General features: G+C 40.9%; 1 long non-coding RNA gene across 1 annotated transcript in view; it reads left to right on the top strand.

Annotated features, from left to right (window-relative positions):
• LOC126065746 (uncharacterized) overlaps window positions 1–24,049 on the top strand; it is a 152,045-nt gene that overhangs the window by 94,940 nt on the left and 33,056 nt on the right. Inside the window, exons 3-4 of the long non-coding RNA XR_007514921.1 lie at window positions 7,376–7,479; window positions 8,107–8,201. This is a non-coding gene — a long non-coding RNA (uncharacterized LOC126065746). The remainder of the gene's footprint in view (window positions 1–7,375; window positions 7,480–8,106; window positions 8,202–24,049) is intronic.

The following is a 24,049-nucleotide window of genomic DNA, read 5'->3' on the forward strand; positions in this document are numbered from 1 at the left end:
GACTTCCCACCTTCCATTAGGATGAAATCCAAACCAGAGTAGTTATTTACAAACATGTCCAGCCCCATTTCTTATAACCCCTACCTTCACATGTTATGGTTCCACAACTCTGAACCATTAAAAAAAAACAAAACAAAACAAATTCCCTGACCTGTCTCTTACATCTGGAGCTATGCACAACTTATATCTTCTGCCTATATTCTCTTCCCTCTAGACTCCTTTTGCTTCACTAATATCTCCTCTTTCTTCAGTTCTTTGTTTCGATGTTATATTTTCTGGGAAGTCTTCCCTGTCCCCTATGATGGGGTTAGGGGCCCTTCCCATGTTTCTACTCACCCTGCCTTGCCCTGGTGTGGCACTTGGTCTAGTGTATACAGGGGTGGATTATCCAATAGGCAAGGTAAGTGTGGTGCTTACCTTGATCACTAGATCATCTGTGGAAAACAATTTCACATTTTTTCACCACACCAGAAGTATAGCTGGAATATATCTCTCTCCCAACCCCACAGTACCTTCCTACGGAATCGAAGCCTCTTTTTAAATTTATTACCCCTGAGAGGGGCAGATGACCCAGTAAGCAAGGTAATCTATAGATGATCTGGTGAACAAGGTAAGCACCATGTTTATCTTGCATATTGGATAATCTGCCCCCGAGTGCATACAGTAGTCCCCCCTTATCCACGGTTTCAATTTATGTGGTTTCAGTTACCCATGGTCAACCATGGTCCAAAAATGTTAAATGAATAGTGTGCTGAAATCTCACACCATCCCAGGAAGGACCACATTCACAAAATTTTTATTATACTATATTGTTATAGTTGTTCTATTTTATTTTTAGTTATTGTTGTTAATCTCTTACTGTGCCTAATTTATAAATTAAACTTTATCATAGGTATGTGTGTTTATAGGACAAAACATAGTATATTTAGGGTTTGGCACTATCCATGGTCTCAGGCATCCAGGGGGGTCGTGGACCATATCCCTCACAGATAAGGCGAGACTACTGTAGTATGTTCTTGACTAACTCCTCCACTAAGCTCCATGACTCTCTGACACACTGGTCTCTAAAGTACTTCATCTTTTGTTCTCCAATGTGGTATCCTATCTCAGGCACTCATGCTCATGCTGTATATCCCTACAGCTTCTTGCCCTCTGTACCTTCTACATAGTGGGAACTCAGTAGAAACTATTTGGTGAATGAAATATTTGTTACACAATTTGTTCTACAGCACTGTTCATTCAGGAAGTACCTATGCAGTTTGTTGAAATGCAGATAGCTAGACACCACCCTTAGAGATTCTGCTAGATCTGGGGTAGGGCCCATGACTCTGCATTTTTAACAGATTTCTCAGGTGATTCTTATGAATGTCGAAGATTCGGAACTACTGCTTTAGGTTTTATCAGTGATGGAAGAAGTTTTCTTTCTATTTTTGTGTTCCACAGACAGCAGCAGTCAAAAATCCTGTCCAAGAAATACTGTATAATTCCATTTACATGGAATACCTACAACAGGCAAGTGTATAAAGATTAAAGGGGTGGTGTGATGGTTAAGGTTGTGTGTCAGCTTGGCTGGATCATAATTCTTCAGTGGTTTGGCAGTTATGATGTAGTTTGGCAGTTATGTAATGATATAATCACCTCCATGATAAGATCTGATATAATTGCCTCCATGATGAGATCTGCTATGAGCAGCCAATCAGTCTAAAGGGATTTTTCTTGGGGGTGTGGCCTGCATCCAATATATATGGACTTTCTGGGAAATCTTTCTGGCTTTTGCTCTGCTCTGTATTTGTCTTGTCATCTGACCTCTGGATCTTGAGACTTGAGCCAGCAACCTACCGATCTTGTGTTTGTCAGCCCCTGTAGTACATGAGTCAGGAGAAGCCTCCAGCCTGACGCCTGACCCATGAACCTGGGATTTTCCAGCCTCTACAACTGCATGAGCCATTCCCTTGATAGAAATTTCTCTCTCTCTCTATTTTTATATATATACACATATACACACTTCACTGGTTGTGCTTCTCTAGAGAACTCAGCCTAAGACAGGTGGGCTGGTGGGAGTAGAGAAAGAAGACACAATGCTTAGGGAACATTGACCTTCTGTTAAGGATGACAGACAAATTTGGGAAGGGTTAATAGTGATGGGTAAACAACATGATGGACATAATTACTGTCACTGAACTGTACAACTGAAGATTGTAAAAATGGCAACTGTTTTGTTACCTATATATTTACCACACACACACACACAGACACGCAAACTAAAAAAAAAAAAAAAATTCTGTCCAAGAATTTCTCAGACTGTGCAATCTCCTTCAGGGAAGGGTTAGTGGGATTTAGTGGGCTCTCTGGGGCAGTTTCTCAATGCTATCTAATCCTCCCCACTGGAGACTCCATCTCTCTCTTTGCCTTTAGCCTGGTCCTGGTGAGGCAGCTGCCATCAGGCATGGGTGTGAATGTGGAGAATGGGCTCTATTATTCTAGAGAGAAAGAGGTGTTCCTTGGTGGAAACCAACCTCTCTCCCAACATCCTTGGCTTTTTCCCTCTCCGGGTTTTGTTCTCCCTGTGTGTGCCAAGCACTTTGTAAATGTGATAATGAGAGGTCTAATTTGCTGTGCTAACAGATAAAATAAGAGAGCTGAGTGGGTGGGGGAGCAGCAGGGCCCCCTGGGAAGGCAAATGTCAGCTGTTGCTCATAATGTTCCCTCATTTCCCCCTTTTGCTGCTACCCCCTACTCAGCTTGAACTAATTAGGCTGCTAGCACTCCACTGGGTATGGGTGGGCACTCCATAATGAAGGCTCATAAACACCTAATGGATAGTCTTGAACTAACAAGCTCTAAGGGTTGTAGCAAAACCAGGATTTCCCCATTCCTATGCCTTTTGGGAATTAGGCCTGTGCTGGAAGCCAGGACAGGTGGAATGTCTCAGAAGCTCCTCAGGTACCTGAGGCCAGAGCCAGAGAGTTGATGGAGACCCATCCCTTTCTTTGCTCAGCCTGGTGAAGATTTGCCATTACAACCAAGGCTCCTGGATTGGCCAGACCTTAGTCTGGAAAGAGAGGTGGAAAAGCAGCTGCCTTCATCGCCACCAGTGAGACAACCCCCACACCACCTGATAACAGGAGTTGGGAGAGGGCAGTGTCAAACTCCCCTGAGGCGCTGTGCTTTCAGAATAATCTAGTTTCAAAGACAAGAACAGATGGATTGCATTTTCCTAGCTTTTAGCTGGTTCCAATGTGCAAACAGTTAAGATCATAATGTTAACATTTTCTCAATGTTTTATGTGCATATAAAATATTCCTGAAGAATGTTCTTTTGAATGCAAAGTTTGATCCAATTACAATTTTATAGAGTTTATAAAAACATAAAAAGTATGTTTTCTGGGTGTCTGAAACCCTGTTGGCCTTTACAGTAAACTTGGAAGCTTGCAGAGAAACATAATTGCCACCATGTCAGAGAGAGCCCTATGGAGCTTAAAATTATAAGCACATTATGTAAATATGGAAACATCCCATAGTCTCTTGGGGTGAATGAGATACTGATGAATGGAATTAAAAACAATCCTGTGGTCTTGGATCAGATTGGAAATGGTTGTTGTTTTCTGTCTTTGAAGAGCTATAAGAAAAGAAAAGAATCCTTAAACTTAACTTCTGTGGTTGAAAAGGCATAAGGTGGCTCCATGTGAAATCAGGCAGTTTCCCCATTAGTGGAGCAGAAGAAACAGCTCCAGAGCAAAAACACAGATTAGAAGATCCCTTTGCAAGGTGCATTGTAAAGTAGGCCAAATGTGAAAGAAGCTTACACTTGAGGCATGAAGTTCTTAAGGCACATTCCCAGGAATGGAGACTGGGAGGTTTCCAGCTCATTTTCACTGTACTTGGGCAAATAACTTAGCAATCTGAGTGAGCCTTGACACCTTGATCATAAAAAAGGAAGGGTGGGTTTGAGGATCTCTCTTCTATCTCCAAAATGCTGTGATTGATTAACCTCCCGTCTCTCCCCCAAACTCATTATAAGCCGTTGGAACACATGAGACAACCATCAGCAGCATGTCTGGAGGATGGTGTCCATTAAACGAAAGGATATCCGGAACTGAGTCCCCAATCAGAGGATTTGGTTTTTGGAAAATATCATTGCATAACAAACCCATGTGTCTGTAGATTCACTTGCTATATTTTCTGGTTGCATTTGTAAGTAGTTTATAACATTGACAGCCCATCCCCATTAAGAGATGTCAACTTGGGATAGCTCTGGAAACCATAGTGAGAGCATGCACAGGATTTAAAGAATAGTTTTGTTAAGGAAATGTGGACTGGATTTCTTTCCAGGGACTGATCCAGCTTAAGCAGCTTCCCTATGGCATTCAGGTGCCTTATGACGGCGAGGGTTTTTCCATTGCACACATCTGGGGCAGGTCTCCTAGCTCTAGAGAAGCCTACCAATTGCACCAATCTGAGCCTGTATCATTGATTTGGAGAATTCTCAGCTCTCAGAACTGGAGGAAACATAGAGATCATCTTATCTTTACATACAAGGGAAATATATTAGGCTCAGAGATGTCATGAGATTTGGGCAAAGTTACACAGGCTCTTATGCCAGAACTCCTGCTCTTTTGATATAATCTGCTGGCATCTTCCATATCCATATGGGGAGTTTGAGGAGGCCAGTGTGGCTGGAGCCAAATGAGTGTGGGAGTGAGTAGTAAGTGGTGAAGTCAGAGAGAAGAGCAGGGTCCGAGAAGTTCCTGAAACATGCCAAGCATGTTCTCCCTTCACAGCTCTTGTACTAGCTGTTCCCTCTACCTGGAATGTTCTTTTCTCAGATATCTGTGGGGCATGCTCCCTCATTTCCTTCAGGTCCTCTCCTTCCTCACTTCCTGCAAGCATTCTTTATTATGTGGAGTCTTACAGTCCATTGGTAACAACTTTGACTTTTATTCTCAGTGAGATGAGAAGCCCTTGGAGGATTTTGAGGAAAAAAGAAACATGATCCTGACTTAGGTTTTATAAGGCTCACACTAGTAGCTTTGTAGGAGATAGGCTGAAGAAGGTAAGCATAAAAGGAGAGATAGTTTTGTGGCTTTTGCAATAGATCAGGGGAAGGATGCTCAAAGTTGGAAGTGATAGAAATGTAGGAAAATCTTACATGATCAAATTCTGAATGTATTTTGAGGTCAAGCTGGAGTTTTGGCCATTTAAGATTGAGATATCTATTAGGTGTCCAAATGGGACATGTTGACTAAGAGTTGGGTTTGTAAGTCTGGAATTAAGGTGGGAGGTCCACATTGGAGATACATTTTTTGGAGTCACAGCAATTAAATGGTATTTAAAGCCATGCTACCAGATGAGATCACCTTAGGAGTGAATGAAGATGAAGGAAAAAGAGGTCTGAGGTCTGGGCCCTAGGATTCCACATCATTTAGAGGTTGGAAAGATGAGAAGGATGAGGAGAATACAGCAAAGGAAATTGAGAAGAAATGGCCAGTGAGATAGAAAGAGACCAAGATAAAGTAGTGTCTTGGAAGCCAAGTGAAAAAAGATTCCAAAATGAAGGGAGTGGCCAACTGTGTCAAAATTGGCTGGTAGATGAAAAAGGATGAGACCTTAGGACTGTGGGAGCCCCAGGGGACCTTGGCAAGAGAAGTTTTCATGGAGTGATGAAGATAAAAGGGTAATTGTATGACTGCCTTGTGAAGAACTCTGGGTCAGGTGGATAAGAGCTGGGGTGGAATCTGCCCTGTCCCCATTCCAGGGGTCGATCCTGTATGGTGTAGCCAATCATGAAAATTTCACTTAACCTACCCATGGCAGCTTTATGTAACCATGTAACCTATGTTTGGGCAATGAGACCAAAGGGAAAGTTGATTGAGGGGATAAAGAGAAAACATGTCCCCATGACTGGAAAGAAAAAAACTGGAAGAAATACGCTCTTCTCTTGGTTTCTGGACAGGACATGATATCTGGATGAGCTGAATGCAGCCCTGAAGAGGGTTCCTTTTCTTTCTGAGCACAGGAAGGTCTACTATGCTCCCTCTTCCCAACTCCCAGACAGCTCTGAGGAAGGAGGCAGGAGATATGGATGACTCAGGCCTGACCAGCTTGTCTCCTAGATTTTGAGCATCAGTGCATGGCAACATTCCCAGCAAAAATGCAACTTCCCTTTGGTCTCTCTCTTCTAGTCTCCAGTTTCAGCCACCCACCCAGTTGATGTCCCAGTTTTATAGACGTTTGCTTTCTGCCCTTACAACCTCTCTGCAGTTTAAAAAGTGGGCTCCTAAAGTTGGAAAAAATCTTCCAGGCCTAAAACGTTAGGAATGGAATAGAGGACTCTTCAGCATCAAGGTGGCCCCAGGAGACTCATTTTAGAGGTGAGGGGTTCATTCAATGAGCCTTAAATACAACACACTGAAAAAACTATGCTATCTAGTCTCCATTTTCTTAAGGCCTTGGATCTCCCAGGCAGACTCCCTGGGCGCTCTTTAGCCCACAGTACTTCACAGGAAGCTAGAGAAGAAGTTCTTGGAAATGTATAGAAGCCAACTACATGGGGGTGAGCAAGAGGTAAAACATTTTTGTTCCACAGGGAGGAAGTGTAGTGGAGGACGCTTTCATTTAGCCTGTGATGACAAGATAAGAAATTAATAGGTTTAAGCTGCACTGAGGAACGCTGAGATAACAGCGGGTGATAAACCTCCAAACCAGATGGTGCTCTAGACAACATGGGAGGATCCCTGGGCTCCATTCAGTCCAGCCTCCCTCTGAGTTTCAGTGCTTTCAGGGCATTAGCAAGGGCAGCCCTTTGGCCTTGGGAGTGGGTGGGAGGTGGACATAACAACCTGCAGAGACCTGGGAAAGGAACGCACACAACGAGGAAGGTCTGTTCCAGCCTGGGGAAGTACCGGAGTCAACAAGGACTGACCTTGTGTGGGAGATTTGCTTATTCCCTTCAGGAGATTGAAAAATTCCCATGTTCCATGCCAGGAGTCCAAGATTTCACAAAGTGAATTTCAAGTGAAGTGATCCATTTTCTAAAAGTCAATGGGATTCTTCCGAGGTCTTCCCTCTGAAACTTGTCTCTGAACATGTCCACTCTTCAACACAGCCGTCTTATGAGTGGCACTTGGTGAAAATGTGGGTCTGTTCTCTAGAAGGGAGGTGGGGGCGTCTGTTTGCTTGTTAGACAACAAGGCAAACCTCTTGTGGCCCTCACCCCTCTGAATCTCTTCTACCCAGAATGGGTCATTTTGCCTATAAGGCCCAGTCTCATCCCTTTCTGTACCCCTGCAAAAAAAAAAAAGAAAGAACAGCCACACAAATGCAGTAAGTGAATTTACAGAATGCCAAAAAAATTCTTTTTTTTTTTTTTTTGGCAGCAGCAAGCATCTTTATGGAACAATGCAGACCCTGTCTGGGCCAGAGCAACCCACCAGGATTCTCTCCTCCAAAAGCTCTGGGAGAGGAAAGCTCCCTACTCCTGGTACTCTTTCTCAATCTCTTGATCAGATTAAGCCTTCCCCCCTCCCACCTGGGCCTTCATACTTTATTCGCCACCCCTCGTCCTTATACATCACTCCTCTGTCTGCGTTTGTGGGTAGAAGCCAGTGAGAATGGCAGAGTAGCCTTCCCCTCCTCTCTCACTCCATCCTGTAACTTTATGAAGCCCACCCCCAAAGCCCCCATGCCGAGCTCTGGAACACTAGGGTAATTTGAACCTGCATCGGTGGATAGCTTCGTCTGTGTTTACAGATAAAAGGCAGGAATGGATTTGTTATTTGTAAGTCAAACCAGCTGTGATCTCCTGTCCATGGCTGCTTCCTTTGCAAATGCCAAATGTCACTGTGGTTGGAGCCACTTTTCTTCCCAGTTATTTTCCCCTCATGTAGCCAGTTTTCCTTCTGTGCCTTTCTCTCCCACCAACTGCTCCCCTGCAAGATGTCAGTTTGCTGGGTCAGCCTGTGCACTGACCCCAGCCCGCCCCCTGAGGAGAATGCTCCAGCCCAGGAGTCACAGCACCTCTTGGAAGCTTCTTGGCTGGGGAGGGGGTGGGGTAAGAGACTGGAAGTGGGACTCTTTCCTAAAGTCTTCCCTTCCTTCCATCTTTTAGAAATCAACTTCGAGTTTATTTTCATGAAGCTGAATCAAGAAACACTTTGGAAAGAAAAAAACAAAACACAACCTAATTTGCTACTCATTGGAACGGTCAGTGGAATCTCTGGGTGGTACAAATTGTTAATGTGTTCAGCTGCTAACCAAAAGGTTAGAGGTTCAAGTTCACCTGGAGGCACCTTGAAAGAAAGGCCTGATGATCTACTTCCAAAAAATCAGCCTTTGAAAACCCTATGGAGCACAGTTCTACTGTGATATACATGGGACTGGCCTGAGTCAGAGTTGACTCAATGCAACTCAATGGAACTGGTTGGGAGTGAGCATTGTTATTGTTAGGTGCATTTGAATTGGTTCCAACTCATAGTGACCCTATGCACAACAGAAGGAAACACTGCCCAGCCCTGCACCATCCTAAAAATCATTGTTATGCTCAAGCCCGTTGTTGCAGCTACTGTTTCAACCCTCTTTTTTGTTGACCTGTTACCACGCATCGTGCCATCCAGAGACTGATCCCTCCTGATAACATGTCCAAAGTATGTGAGGTGAAGTCTTGCCATTCTTGCTTCTAAGAAATCCAACAGTTCGTGGTATATTCAATATTCTTTGCCAACACCAAAATTCAAAAGCATCGATTCTTCTTTGGTCCTCCTTATTCCTTATCTAGCTTTCCCATGCATATGAGGTGATTGAAAATACCATGGCTTGGGTCAGGTGCACCTTAGTCTTCAAGGTGACATCTTTGCTTTTCAACACTTTAAAGAGGTCTTTTGCAGTGGATTTGCCCAATGCAATATGTTTGATTTCTTGACTGCTGCTTCCATGGGTGTTGATTGTAGATCCAAGCAAAATGAAATCCTTCACAACTTCAATATTCTCTCCATTTTTCATGATGTTTCTTATTGGTCCAGTTGTGAAGATTTTTGTTTTCTTTATGTTGAGATGAAATCGATACTGAAGGTTGTGGTTTTTGATCTTCATCAGTAATTGCTTCAAGCCTTCTTCACTTTCAGCAAGAAAAGTTGTATTATCTACATAACTGCAGGTTATTGAGTCTTCCTTCAATCCTGATGCCTCATTCTTCTTCATATAATCCAGCTTCTCAGATTATTTGCTCAGCATACAGATTGAACAAGTATGGCCAAAGGATACAACCCTCACACACACCTTTCCTGACTTTAAACCATGCAGTATCCCCTTGTTCTGTTTGAATGACTCCCTCTTGGTGTATGTACAGGCTCCTTGTGAGTACAATTAAGTGTTCTGAATTTCCCGTTCTTTGCAATGTTGCCTGTAAATTGTTATGATTCACACAGTCAAATGCCTTTGCATAGTCAATGAAACATAGATAAACATCTTTCAGGTATTCTCTGCTTTCAGCGAAGATCCACTTGACGTGGGCAATGGTATCCCTCATTCTACATCCTCTTTTGAATCCGTCTTGAATTTCTGGCAGTTTCCTATTGATATAGTGCTGCAGCTGTTTTTGAATGATCTTCAGTAATGTTTTACTTGTATGTGGATATTAATGGTATTGTTTGATAATGTCTGCATTCTTTTGGATCATCTTTCTTTGGAATAGGTACAAATATGGATCACTTCCAGTAGGTTGGCCAGGCAGCTGTCCTCCAAATTTCATGGCATAGACAAGTGAGTACCTCTAGTGGTGCATCTGTTTGTTGAAACACCTCAATTGATACTCCATCAACTCCTAGGGCCTTGTTTTTTGTCAATGCCTTCAGTGCAACTTGGACTTCTTCCTTCAGTACCATATAGAGTGACTCTATATGTATTTTGGGACAAACCCAGTGCCGTCGAGTTGATTCAGACTCATAGCGACCCTATAGGACAGAGTAGAACTGCCCCAGAGAGCTTCCAAGGAGCACCTGGTGGATTCGAACTGCTGACCCTTTGGTTAGCAGCCATAGCACTTAACTTTTGGGACAAGTGCATGTCAAATTTGTAGTATTTAAATATTCTTACAAAAATGAGCTTTTGCGTTTAAGTTTGTCATAATCCATTTTCCCCCAATTTGGGCTGAAATTTCCTTGGGAACTTCTTTAGAAAGGTTCATATGCAAATTGCCGATCAGCAAGTATTTGCTGAACACCTACTACGTACTCATCAGTCCTTAAATAGCTCACAAACTACTTAGAAGACAGGAGAAGAAAGGTATGTAGCCGTGTAAAAAGATTTATTCTATTCCCTGGTATATTAAGTGAAGGTCCATTTGAGGCTTACAGGCAGACAATACTATGGAAGTTGACTGCAGGGAATCACAGTAGACTGGGTGGGGCGGGGGGGAGTGATCAGGGAAGGCTTCAGAGAGGAGGCAGAACTTGAGCTGAGGCTCAAAGAAATGACCCTATGTTGATAATAAAAGGACGTGGAAAACATGGGGGGTAGGAATAGCCAGGTGCGTTGATAACCAAGTTTAACAATTAGCACCCTCTCCCTGCTCCACGATCCTCCAGTTTATAGCGATGGACAATTTCCATGGTGTAAATACTCCCAGCATGGCCAATTTCATGGTCAATTACAAGGTATCAGCATGAAGTCAGTGAACCAGGAATCAGGTATAGAATTGCACCATTATGTAGCATTTTTCCCATATAAAAAAAAAGTAGAAGTAAATCACACAAGAACAGATATGAATACAATGCAGTAAAATAAATAGGAAGTGGTGTGTTTTGAGCATTTATTATCTTTGCTTTAATATCATATATTTAATTGTAAGTTTATATAATTTAATTTTCAATGATGACTCACAAAATTTCTGACCATTTAATGATCAGCTCTCTTGAACCAGTGTGAACTGGCTCTAGCACACTACTGGTATAGCATTGGTAAAAGCGTAGAGTGGGAATGTATATGGGGTGTTTGGTGGATATTGTACCCAATGAGAAGGCTTTGGTAGCACTGATGGTGATTAGCTTTGATATTCCTGGTCACATTCTATTTTCTTCTCAGCTAGATCTAATCCTAGAAGCTCAACTTGCTAGGAGTTCCAGCTACCCGCTTCCTAAGCTCCACAGAAAAGTCTTACAGACGGGATGATATTTTTTGCTCTTTGAGACCTCATGAAAGACAGTTTTTGAAACATTGATGGTCACCTTCTGGGACCAGGCAAAAGGCACTTTCTTAGACCTTGAGGTCTTCCCCATGGGACAGGCCAAAAACTTCTGCTTGCTTTTGCTTTCCTCCCAATGGCTTACAGTGGTGGGACCCAATCATAGGTGGAGGAAAGTACCACCATGTTTCACAGGAGACTCCTTTCTGGAAGGCAGCTGAGTGAGGGGAGAGAGAGGTCCCAGGGGTGAGAGGCTGCATTCACTTCTCTCCAGGAAGAACAGTCTTAAATACATGCCCAGTGCTTACACTGGATTTTTAACCTCTGTTAAGATGATTTTATGGATATCAGTATATAAATGTTAAGTGCAGAAATATGAGTACAGGTGATACTTTACAGGAAAAGAAAATGAACTAATCTGTTTAGACATCAACGTATGAGTTGTTTCCACATCTCAGTTGCTGAACAAGGCTATCTTATTGTCCTGGGATAAGATGGGATGTTGACTGAAACAAATGGACTGGGTGAGCTGGCTGTACTTTAAATCCTACCCCTAGAGCCTTCTTTTGGAATTCGGAAGGTCTCTGATTTCAACTCCTCTGAAGATTCCTAAGACTTTAGTTTACAGACGCTGATCACATTCTTCCTTGTAGAGTAGTAAATAAGGGTTTTATTTTCCCTACTGATCTTTCTACCAATTTCAATTGTGTGGGAAGAATCAGCACTGAGTTCTGATGATACTGAGAGAAATACAGTGTAAATAAAAGTAGAGAAGAGGTCTGAAGATTGAGCTCTTAGATCATACTTAGGTTTTTGGTCTCATACCTTCTGCAGTTCTCTTGCTTCTAGGATTTTGATCCTAAGTCTGTACTGTCCTACCATCCCTAAACCCTGTCCTCTGACACCTGAGTTGGTAAGACTAATTTTTTTTTTTTTTTTGCTTTCATAGCTATGAGGGTTGGGGAGTTCTCTGAGGTAAAAAAAAAAAAAAAAAAAAGCCGTAACTTTGCAATTCTTACCCATATCAGTTGCAATCTCTCAAGAGTAGGCTCTTCTATGACTTCTGTATACCAGCCTCTTTAAATGGTTGTTTTTGTGTGTGTGTGTGCTATACTTTTTTTTAATTGTGCTTTAGATGAAGTTTTACAGAGTAAATTAGTTTCCCATTAAACAATTAATACACATATTGTTTTGCAACATGGGTTGCCAACCCTGCAACATGTCAACACTCTCTTGTTGTTGACCTTGGGTTCCCCATTTCTATTCGTCCAGCTTTCCTGATCCCTTCTGCCCTCTTGTCCTTGCCCCTGGGTTGGTGTGGCCATTTAGTCTGGTATACATGGTGGAGCAACGTGTATTATTGTTTCATTTACGGACCTGTCTAATCTTTGGCTGAAGGGGGAACCTCGGGAGTGACTTCAGTACTTAGTTAAAAGAGTATCTGGGGGCTATGCTCTTGAGGTTTCTCCAGTTTCTGTCAGACCAGTAAGTCTGGTCTTTTTTTGTGAGTTTGAATTTTGTTCTACATTTTTCTCTAGCTATGTCTGAGACCCCCTGTTGTGATCCCTGTCAGAGCAGTCAGTGATGGTAGCTGACTCATCACTCATACGTTGATGTCTAAACAGATTAGTTCATTTTCTTTTCCTGTAAAGTATCACCTGTACTCATATTTCTGCACTTAACATTTATATACTGATATCCATAAAATCATCTTAACAGAGGTTAAAAATCCAGTGTAAGCACTGGGCATGTATTTAAGACTGTTCTTCCTGGAGAGAAGTGAATGCAGCCTCTCACCCCTGGGACCTCTCTCTCCCCTCACTCAGCTGCCTTCCAGAAAGGAGTCTCCTGTGAAACATGGTGGTACTTTCCTCCACCTATGATTGGGTCCCACCACTGTAAGCCATTGGGAGGAAAAGCACCATCTAGTTATGCTGGACTCAGTCTGGTGAAGAAGGTGGTAGTTGTGGTCCATTAATATTTTGGATTAGACTTTCCCTTGTGTCTTTGGTTTTCTTCATTCTCCCTTGCTCCAGATGGGGTGGCACCAGTGAAGTATCTTAGATGGCTGCTCACAAGCTTTTAAGACCCCAGACATTACTCCCCAAAGTAAGATGTAGAACACTTTCTTTATAAACTGTTATGCCAGTTGAGCTAGATGTTCCCATTACCGTGGTCCCCAGCCCTCAATGCAGTAGCTTGGTTCTTCAAGACATTTGGATGTGTCTATAAAGCTTCCATGACTCTGCCTTGGTGAAGTTGTGCTGCCTTCCCCAGTATTGTGTAAGGTCTTACCCTTCACCAAAGGTACCACTTACCTACTGTCTAGTTGGTGTTTTTCCCTCTTCACCGCTCCCCTCTCTCATAACCATCAAGCATTGTTTTTTTTTTTTCTGTGTGTAAACCTTTTCATGAGTTTTTATAACAGTGGTCTCATACAGTATCTGTCCTTTTGTGATTGACTTATTTCACTCAGCATATGACCTCTAGATTCATCTGTGATGTGAGAAGTTTTACAGATTCATCATTGTTCTGTATCATGGCATAATATTTCCATTGTGTGTATGTACCATAGTTTGTTTATCCATCATCTGTTGATGGGCATTTAGGTTGTTTCCATCTTTTTGCTATTGTGACTAATGCTACAACAAACACGGGAGTGCCTATGTCTATTCGTGTGATGGCTTTTATTTCTCTAGGATATATTCCTAGGAATGGAATTGCTGGATTGTATGGTATTTCTATTTCTAGCTTTTTAAGGAAGTGCCATATTGTTTTCCAAAATGGTTGTAATATTTTGCATTGCCACCAGCAGTGCATAAGAGTTCCAATCTTCCCTCTGTCCCTCCAACGTTTTCTGTTTTTTAGATTCATTCCAGTAATGTTGGGATGAGATGGTATCTCGTTGTAGTTTTGTTTTACATTTCTCTAATGGCTAGTGATTGGGAGCATTTTCTCATGTTTCTTGTTAGCTACCTGAATGTCTTCTTTGGTGAAGTATCTGTTCCTGTCCTTTGCCCATTTTTTAATTGGATTATTTGTCTTTTTGTTGCAAAGGTGTTGGATTTTCCTATAGATTTTAGAGAGTAGACCTTTGTTGGATATGTCATAGCCCCAATTTTTCCCCCAAGTTTGTAGGCTCTCTTTTTACTCTTTTGACGAATTCTATTGATGAGCATTCATCTCATTCATTCCAACTTGATGGCAGCGGGTTTGGTTTTTGGTATTGATGAGCATAAGTATTTATTTTTCAAAGATCCCAGTTATCCAGCTTATTTTCTATTGTTTGTGTGTTGTTAGTTGTGGTTTGTATCCTATTTATGCCATGTATTCAGAAACTCTGGTGGCATAGTGGCTAAGAGCTATGGCTGCTAACCAGAAGGTCGGCAATTCGAATTCGCCAGGTGCTCCTTGAAAACCCTATGGGGCAGTTCTACCCTGTCCTTTAGGGTCGCTATGAGTCTGAATTGACTTGACAGCAACGGATTTGGTTTTTTGGTTATCAGGGCCACTGGTAGTGACTCTATTTTTTATTCTATGATCTGTATAGTTTTCAGTTTTATATTTAGGTCTGTGATCCATTTTGAGTTGGTTTTTGTGTGTGGTGTGAAGTACGAATTGTGTTTCATTTTTTTGAGTATGGACATCTAGTTTTGCCAGCACCATTTGTTAAAAAGACTGTCTTTTCCCCCATTTAATAGACTTTGGGCCTTTGTCAAAGATCAGGTGACTGTAGATGGATGAATTTATATCTGGGTTCTCAATTCTGTTCCATTGGTCAATGTGTCTGTTGTACTACTACCAGGCTGTTTTGACTGCCATAGCTGTATAGTAGGTTCTGACGTTGGGTAGTGCAAGGCCTCCTACTTTATTCTTCTTCAGTAGTGCTTTACTTATCTGGAACTGCTCTCCTTTCCATATAAAGTTAATGATTAGTCTATCTCTTTAAAGAATGCTGTTGGTATTTGGATTGTGATTGCATTGTATTTTTGGTTGCTTTGGGTAAAATTGACTTTTTCACAATGTTGAGTTTACCTATCCATGAGCATGGTATATTTTTCCATTTATGTAAGTCTCTTTTGGTTTCTGAAACCCTGGTGGCATAGTGGTTAAGAGTTCGGCTGCTAATCAAAAGGTCAGCAGTTCTAACCCACCAGGCACTCTTTGGAAACCCTATGGGGTTGTTCTACTCCATCCTTTAGGGTCACTATGAGTCAGAATCGACTCGACAATGGGTTAATTTTTTTGTTTGCTTGTTTTCTTTTGGTTTCTTGCAGTAGTGTTTTGTAGTTTTCTTTGTATAGGTCTTTTACATTCCCAGTCAGATTTGTTCCTAAGTTTTTTTTTTTTTAGGGGCTATTATAAATGGTATTGCTTTCCTGATTTCCTTTTTGTAATTCTCCTTTTCGTATATGGGAATCCAACTGATTTTTATATGTTTATCTTGTATCTTGCTCCTCTGCTGAATCTTTCTATTAGTTTCAGCAGTTTTCTCTTGGAGTCTTTTGGGTTCTGTATGTATATGATCTTATCATCCACAAATATGGATAGTTTTACTTCTTCCTTACCAAGCTAGGACTTCCAGCACAGTGTTAAATAGGAGCAGTGATAAAGGGCATCCTTGTTTTGTTCCTGTTCTCAGAGGGAATGTTTTCAGCCTCTCTCCATTAAGAATGATGCTGGCTGTTAGTTTTGTATAGATGCCCTTTATTATGTTGAGGAATTTCCTTTCTATTCCTATTTTATTGAGAGTTTTTATCAGGAATGGATGTTGGACTTTGTCGAATGCCTTTTCTGTGTTGATTGAGATGATCACATGATTCTTTTTTGGTTTGTTGGTTTTATTTATGTGGTAGATTATGCTGATTTATTTTCTAGTGTTGAGCCATCCTTGTGTACCTGGTCTGAATTCCACTTGATTGTGGTGTATTATTATTATTTTTTATATGATGCGTTGTTTCTCTTACTCTCCTGTGCTGAATCCCTTTTGTTTGTGGATTTCTTTTGTTTTTGTAGATTTTATTCTTACTGAGACTTTATGTTTTTGTTCTTTATTTTGATGAGTAGGTTTGCCAACTTTCTTTGTGGTTATGTTGACATGTACCCTTATCTTTGTAGGTTTGAATCAATCTTTTATTACTTGGTGTTGTCTTGCCTTTCTCTCCATTTGCAAGTTCTATATCTACATCATTTATTCCCTCTTTTATTGCTCTTGGATTGTTGTCATTTACAAATTAACCTCTCTGGTTCCCTATTATAATTCTTTTGGCTTTGAATAGTCCTTGAGGATTCATTTCCTAGGTTGGTATCTGGCTGGTACAATCTTGCGTCCTGGATTCAGGCTGTGATCTCATGTTGTTTGTTCTCAAACCAGAGGATTTCCTTTAATAATTGTTGTAATTTTGGTTTGGTTTTTACATATTCCCTGAATTTCTGTTTATTTGGAAATGTCCTAATTTCACCATCATATTTGAAGGAGAGTTTTTCAAGATGTATTATTCTTGCTTGGCAATTTTTTTTCTCCCAAGGTTTTATATATGTCATCCCATTGCCTTCTTGCTTGCATGGTTTCTGCTGAATATTCGGAGCTTAGTTCTATTGTTTCTCCTCTGTGAGTTTTCATTTTTCTTGAGCGGCTCTCAGGATTCTTTCTTTGTCTTTGGTTTTAGCAAGTGTGATTATGATATGCCTTGGTGATTTTCTTTTAGGGTCTATCCTATATGGGGTTCGTTGAGCTTCTTAGATAGCTTTTCATCTTTCATGACATTAGGGAAGTTTTCTGTTAGCAAATCTCCAGTGATCTCTGTGTTTTCCATTTTTTCCCCCTGTTCTGGTACTCTAATCGCTTGCAAATTTTTGCTTTTTATTTATATCCCACATAATTCTTAGGGTTTCTTCATTTTTCTTTGTTCTTTTTTCGATTTTTCCTCCAACAGCATTGTATCCAAGCTTGCCTTCAGTTTTGCTGATCCTGTCTTCCATGGTTTCAAACCTGCCCCTCAGCCGCTCTATTACACTGTTCATTTCTGAAATCTTGTTGTTTATCTTTTGGATTTCTAATTGTTGTTTTTGTATGATTTGTAGTTGTGAATTTGTTTGGGCATTTTGTTCCTGTATTATTTTCGTGAATTCTTCCATTTTTTTTGTCTTTATTTTCCATGAATTTGTCTGCCTTTTCTGTGATTCAGTCTATTTTTTCCTCATTTTTGTCTGCTGTTTCCTTCAACTAGGATAGCTCTGAATGAATTCTTCCATTTTTGTCTGTGTTTTCCATGAATTTGTGTATTTTTTCCCTCATTTTTGTCTGCTGTTTCCTTCAACTAGGATAGCTCTGAATGAATTCTTCCATTTTTGTCTGTGTTTTCCATGAATTTGTGTATTTTTTCCCTCATTTTTGTCTGCTTTTTGCTTCAAGTCTTGGATAGCTCTGAATATTAGAGATTTGAATTCCCTATCAGGTAGTTCTAGTGCTTTTTCTTCTACTGGAAAATCATCTGGTGTTTTATTTTGGTTGCCTACTGGATCCATCTTGTCCTGTTCTTATATGTTTTGGTATTGTCTGCTGTCTTTGGAACATTCAGTAGTTATTTTCTTTGTTTATTGACTGTAGACTTGTTTCAACCTGCTTTTTTGTTTATTTGGTTATGTCTGAGCAGGCAGCCTGTGTCTTTGTTGTTTGCCCATCTGTGGGCACTATGCTTTTCACCTCCTTGTCCAATGGGCAGGGCCAATCACTCAGCTGTGGTGCATCAGGACAGGTCCAGCTGAAAGTGAGGGGCTTGGATGGGTTTTTGTGGTAGACACTAGGGCTGATAGGGCAGGCCGGGCATCAGTGCAGGGCAGGTTGCCGTAGGCCATGCCTGTACTGCTTGGGGGTGTGATGTTCAGTGCACCGTGCAGGTTGGCAGGAAGGAAGGGGTAGGTTCTGATGTATGGAGTTAAGATGGGTATGGGAAAGTGAGAGAGAGGAGTGAGAAATAGGAGCCAAACAAACAAACATACAAACAAAAAAGAAGAAAAGAGCGCTAAGGGAGCATGCCATTGGAGTGGAGAGATGAGAAATCGAGAAATGGAGAAAAACAAAAAGGAAAAACATAAAGAGAAAAAAATAATAAATAAGACTTAGAAAAAGAAAAGAAAATCCCCTGGGGATTCCACTGGTGGGGCTGCAAAGACTGGGGAAGTGGCTCCCAGGCTGTGCAGTACAGCCTGGCTAGAAGGGGCAGAGATGTCACACAGTAGCAGGTATTAAGGAGACAGGAAAAGAAGGTAAGTATAGAGAGATGAAAAACTGAGAAATGAAAAAAGGGAAAAGAAAAAAGAAATGCCTCCAGGGATCCCACCGATGCAGCTGGGCAGACCAGGGGAGTGGCTCCCAAGCTGCACAATACAGACTGACTAGAACAGCCTCCTAAGCCATGAAAAGAAGAAAACAAATAAATCAAAGCAAAACAAAACACAAAAAAAGGTCCCCGGATCCCACCAGCCTGGCAACAAAGACCAGGGAAGCAGTTCCCTAGGGAAGCAGTGCTTCACAGCCTTTCAAAAAGAAGCCAAGATGGCACACGGAGCCAGGTGTTCAAGAGATGGTAAGAGGCAGGGAAGAAACCAAAGGAAGTGGAAAAAAAGCAACATAGGCAACAAAGGAATGGCACTGAGGGAGCCGGCTAGTGTGGGCTAGGCGAATCCAAGTGTCACAGAGCCAGAGCCCGTGCCTTCTGACCAAGAGACGGTGGCTGGCGGGAAGTGGCGGAGGCCGAGTGGGGGGAAGAAGAGTGTGGGGTGGGAAAATGTGTATCGCTGGTTACTGGGTGCTCTGTGTCCTGCTGGGAACTCCGTGAAGCTGCTCTCCCTTACTCCCTGTCCACCGATATCCAATGTGGACGGGGCAAATCCAAACAGCGCGGAGCCTGCAGTTCCCAGCTGGCCCAGTGACTGCAGCCAGCTAGGAAGTGGCAGAGACTGAGTAGGGGGGAGAAGGATGGGGAGTGGGAAAGCTTATAGACAGAAACCGGGTGTTCTGTCTCCTGCTGGGAGCTCCGTGAAGCTGCTTTCCCATACTCCCTGTGTGCGGATCTCCGACAAGAGTCCAAATTGGCTAATCTGTGCTGTGTTAGTTAATAGGTGACCTCTATTTTTTTCTGCACGTATCTCTCCTCACTGTCTGTTCTCTGTCAGTTTCTTATTCCATTCGGTGCTTGGCTGAGTTCTTTATTTCTTCATTTGATGCTTAGGGTTCCAGGATTGACGTTTGTCTCTGTTTTACTTAGTTTTTCAGGTCTTTCCTGTGGAGGGATGTCGTGGTGCTTCTGTCTATGGCACCATGTTGGCTCCGCCCTGTCCTTTTTTAAAAAAATAAGGTTTGGTATTTTCTGCTGTCTCTCGGACATTCAGGAATTATTATTTTCTTTGTTTATTGATTGTAGATTTGTTGGTTTCGTCCTGCTTTTTTTGGTTGTTTTTGGTTTTGTCTGGGTAGGCAGGCCGATCCTGCTTTGTTGCATGCTCATCTGTGGACGTGACATTTCTCTCCACCTTGTCCAGGTTGGCAGGACTGGTCACTCAGCTTTGGTGAAGAAGGGCAGGTCCAGTGGGGTGGGGTTGTTTGTGACACAAACTGGGGCTGGCAGGGTGGGGCTGGGGAGCAGTGCAGGGTGCGTTCCAGGGGTTTGGCGGTCCATGCCAGTGCTGCTCAGGGGTGCGGCATTCAGTGTGTGGTGCAGATACGGAGGAGAGAAGGGAGAGGATGTGATGGGCGGAGTGGGTGCTCTGTGTCCTGTTGGGAGCTCTGTGAAGTTGTCTTCGCATACTCCCTGAACACCGTCCTTGGTGGCTGTAGTCCAAAATGATGAATCTATGCCACATTAGCTGGTAGGGTGCTTCCACTCTGTAGCACTCCTCATTCTCTGTTTTCTGTCCGTTTCTCATTCCATTCGGTTTTTGATTGAGTTCTTTATCCCTTCATTTGACACATACAGTTCTAGGATTGACTTTCGTATCTGTTTTACTTAGTTTTTTTGATCTTTGCTGCAGAGGGACCACATGGTGCTTCTGTCTATAGCACCATGCTGACGCCATCTTTTTTTTTTTTTTAAATAATTTGTTCGTATTTTATGATTGCCATCAAGGAACAGGTTTACCAATCACTTCACTCCACCAGTACTGGAAGTGAATTAGGACAGTAGTACTATAATTTTTCTGTCTTCTTCATGACTTTTAATGTTTTCCTGTGGCATAAAAAGCTCCCTACCTCTTATTCCCTGAATCTTCCTCCTGATCCCCTCCTTCTTTAGTTTTTGTGCCTACTTGGTGCTCATGGCACCCAGCAACTTAATATTTCATTTTATAAATGATATTTCTTCACATAAAGAAATTTTACAATTTTATGTATTAATTATTAATTTTTTAAAATGTATTTTCTTTTGCCTTAATGCTTAGAAACTCCTTCTCAGCCCCCAGGATGGAAAAATATTTACCTATATATTCATTAATTTATGGCATAACACTCTCCCATTTAACCCTTTGTTCCATAGGTAACTTATTTGAGTGTGTGAAGTGAGGTAGGAATTGAAGTTTGTTTTTTAAGTGGTTAATCAGTTTTCTCAGCATGATTTTAGTGATTAATCCATCCTCTTCCTATCGAGATGAAATGTTGCTTGATGGAGAAATGGTTGTTTCCCCATTCCAGATGTTCTTCCTCCAGGGGAATGTGATACTTCTTATTTTTCTCCATCTCTTTCCTCGCTACTGTTCTGAAGAGATTGAGTGACTTTTTCTATTTAGTCAGTTTGGGGAAAACAATCAAACATACTTAGATTGGTTTTGTCTTTCTTGTTGGAATAAAGTTCCCCACAGAGAATGGTCTTTCTGCTGTAAATGTTTTTGGCTTATGCACCTAATATAGGATTTTCTGAAAGACATTTCTCCTTTCACATGAGTTCTGAAGAAATTGAGATGATGGAGGCCAGTCTTTATTACTGATAAATGTTAAGTTGGAGGATGCAGTTTAGTATGACAGCCAAATGCAACTGCTAACTGGACCTTGAGTCAGGCAGATGAACCCACCAGTGAATGGAAATACTAGATCAGAGTAGTCTTACTAAAGCGTGGGGAGAGCCTGTTGCTGAAAACAGAGGAGAATGTCTGTTCTTTGTGGGAATTTCACTCCCAGATGGAAGAACAGAGTTAGACTGAGCACGTCCAATATCTTCCCAAACGTACCAACAGTTATATCATTTTTTTAGAAGGGGAGTGAATAAAGGGGTGGATACAGGCCAGAGAGGTTATAGCAGTGCAGCTTCTTCTATCTGAAGAAAACATTAAGAGTAGGGAAGAGACATTCCTCAAATACTACTTTTATTGTTTTCTAAATTTTCAAATACAGATACTTTCAGGCACAAATTTCTTTAACTTTTTTCAGGATCTATTGATTTGCTTGTTATTGCACTAGAATCATATTCTTTTAAATTATTGGAGCTTTATAATTCTTGTTAATATTTGGCAGAGCAAATCACACATTATTACATTCTTATTCAAACATTATTGATAATTCGTGATTCTATGTTTTTCGAGATGTATTTTAGAATAACTTTGTTGTTAAAAACATCTAAAGATTTTTATTGGAAGTGTATTATATTATTTTCAGAAGAACTGATGTATTTTTAATATTGAGTTTCTCATCTAGGATAGTATATTTCTCTTGATATTTAAGATTTCTTTAATGTTCTAATAAGTCTTGTAGTTTTATTTATAGATAACCTAAACATTCTCTTTATTTAAAAAATTTGAGAGGGATTTTATGATTATTATTGTGAGCATACATATAAAATATGTGGAGTTTTTGACTGTTCCTTAGGGCAGCTTTTGTACATAGAAAAAGATTATTTGCAGGGTGTTAATGTTAATATTTGACTTATTAAAATTACATATTGAAAAACCTAGATTTTCCTTAATCTTTTAAGTTCAAGTTACAAACAATATTATCCTATTCATAAACTTAGTAAAATACAAACAAAACTTTAAAATATTCCTTTGATTAAAGTTTAATTAATGCAAGATGAATAGGGCATTTTTCTTTAAACAATTGGTTCCATTTACAACTAAGTTAATTAAATTCCTTCAGTCATTAAAATTGTATTTATAAGTTTAGCATAGTTGATTTTCTTTTCAACGCTTCAAATGCCTCTAACAAGTACTTGGCTTCTCAAGTACTTGAACAACTCTATTAAATCTGATATAACAAACTGATAAATATGGCAAATCTTTAAAAAAACTCCAGTGCTTTTTAAAAAACTTAGCTAAGGTGTTATACCTTTGAACTTAAAGCTATAAAATCAATTGCTCAATTACATGTTGTAAAATGGAGTCACAACTCTAATCCATTAGATTTTCTCATATGCCCAAAACTCTTAAACCTTATGTCACTTTAAATACTAAATATGTACAGATTGTTCCAATGATTACTAAACCTATTTTTTTTTAATTATATTGTTTATAGCACAAATTGGTTTCTCATTCAAAAATTCACACACAAATTGTTTTGTGATATTGGTTGTGATCCCCAAGTGTGCCATCACTCTCTCCCTTTCCACCCAGGCTTCCCTATGTCCATTCGTCCAGTTTTCCTGTCCCTTCCTGCCTTCTTGTCTGTTTTTAGGCAGATGTTACCCGTTTGGTCTCCTATACTTGATTGAACTAAGAAGCATGTTCCTCACGTGTGTTTGTTTTATAGGCCTGTCTAACCTTTGGCTGAAATGTGGACTTCAGGAGTAACTTCAGCTCTGAGTTAAAAGGGTGTCTGGGGCCATAGCCTTGGGGGTTCCTCCAGTCTCTGGAGAAAATATATTTCTCTAGGATACATTTCCAGTAAGTCTGGTCTCTTTTTGTGAATTTGAATTTTGTTCTACATTTTTTTCCCACTCTATGTGGGACCCTCTATTGTCATCCCTGTCACAGCCATCAGTGTTGGTAGCTGGGCACCATCTAGTTTTTCTGGGCTCAAGCTGGTGGTGGTGGAAGCCATAGTTCGGGTGGTCCACTAGTCCTTTGGACTAATATTTTCCTTATGTCTTTGGTTTTCTTCATTTTCCTTTGCTCCAGATGAGAAGGGAACAATAGATGTATCTTAGATGGCCATGTGCAAGCTTTTAAGACCCCCCAGATGCTACTCACCAAAGTAGGATGTAGAACATTTTCCTTAAGAACTATGTTATGCTAATTGACCCAGATGTACCCCAAGACCATGGTCTCCAACCCTCAGTCCCGGTAACTTGGTCCTCAAGGTGTTTGGATGTATCTAGGAAGCTTCTGTGATTTTGCCTTGGTCAAGTTGTGCTGAATTCCCCTATATTGTGTGTTGTCTTTCCCTTCACCAAAGTTAACACTTGTCTACTATTTAGTGGTTTCCCCTCCCTATCCATTCCCCCTCTCATAACTATCAAAGATAGTTTTTCTTCTGAGCCATAAGCCATGGTGGAATAGTGGTTAAGAGCTTGGCTGCTAACCAAAAGGTTGGCAGTTCAAGTCTACCAGCTACTCTTTGAAAACCCTATGAGACAGTTCTACTCTGCCTTATAGGGTCACTATGAGTTGGAATTCACTCAATGGGAACAGGTTAAACCTTTCCTTGAGTTTTTATATTAATGGTCTCAATTACAATATTTGTCCTTTTGTGATTGACTTATTTCACTCAGCTGAATGCCCTCTGGATTCATCTATGTTGTAAGATGTTTCACAAATTCATCATTGTTCTTTATTGTTGCATAGTATTCCATTGTGTGTATGTACCATAATTTATTTATCCATTCATCTGTTGATGGACACTTAGATTGTTTCCATACTTTTGCTATTGTGAATTATGCTTCAGTGAATGTGG

Source organism: Elephas maximus, chromosome 22 (assembly GCF_024166365.1).
Source record: "Elephas maximus indicus isolate mEleMax1 chromosome 22, mEleMax1 primary haplotype, whole genome shotgun sequence".
Lineage (NCBI taxonomy): Eukaryota > Metazoa > Chordata > Mammalia > Proboscidea > Elephantidae > Elephas > Elephas maximus.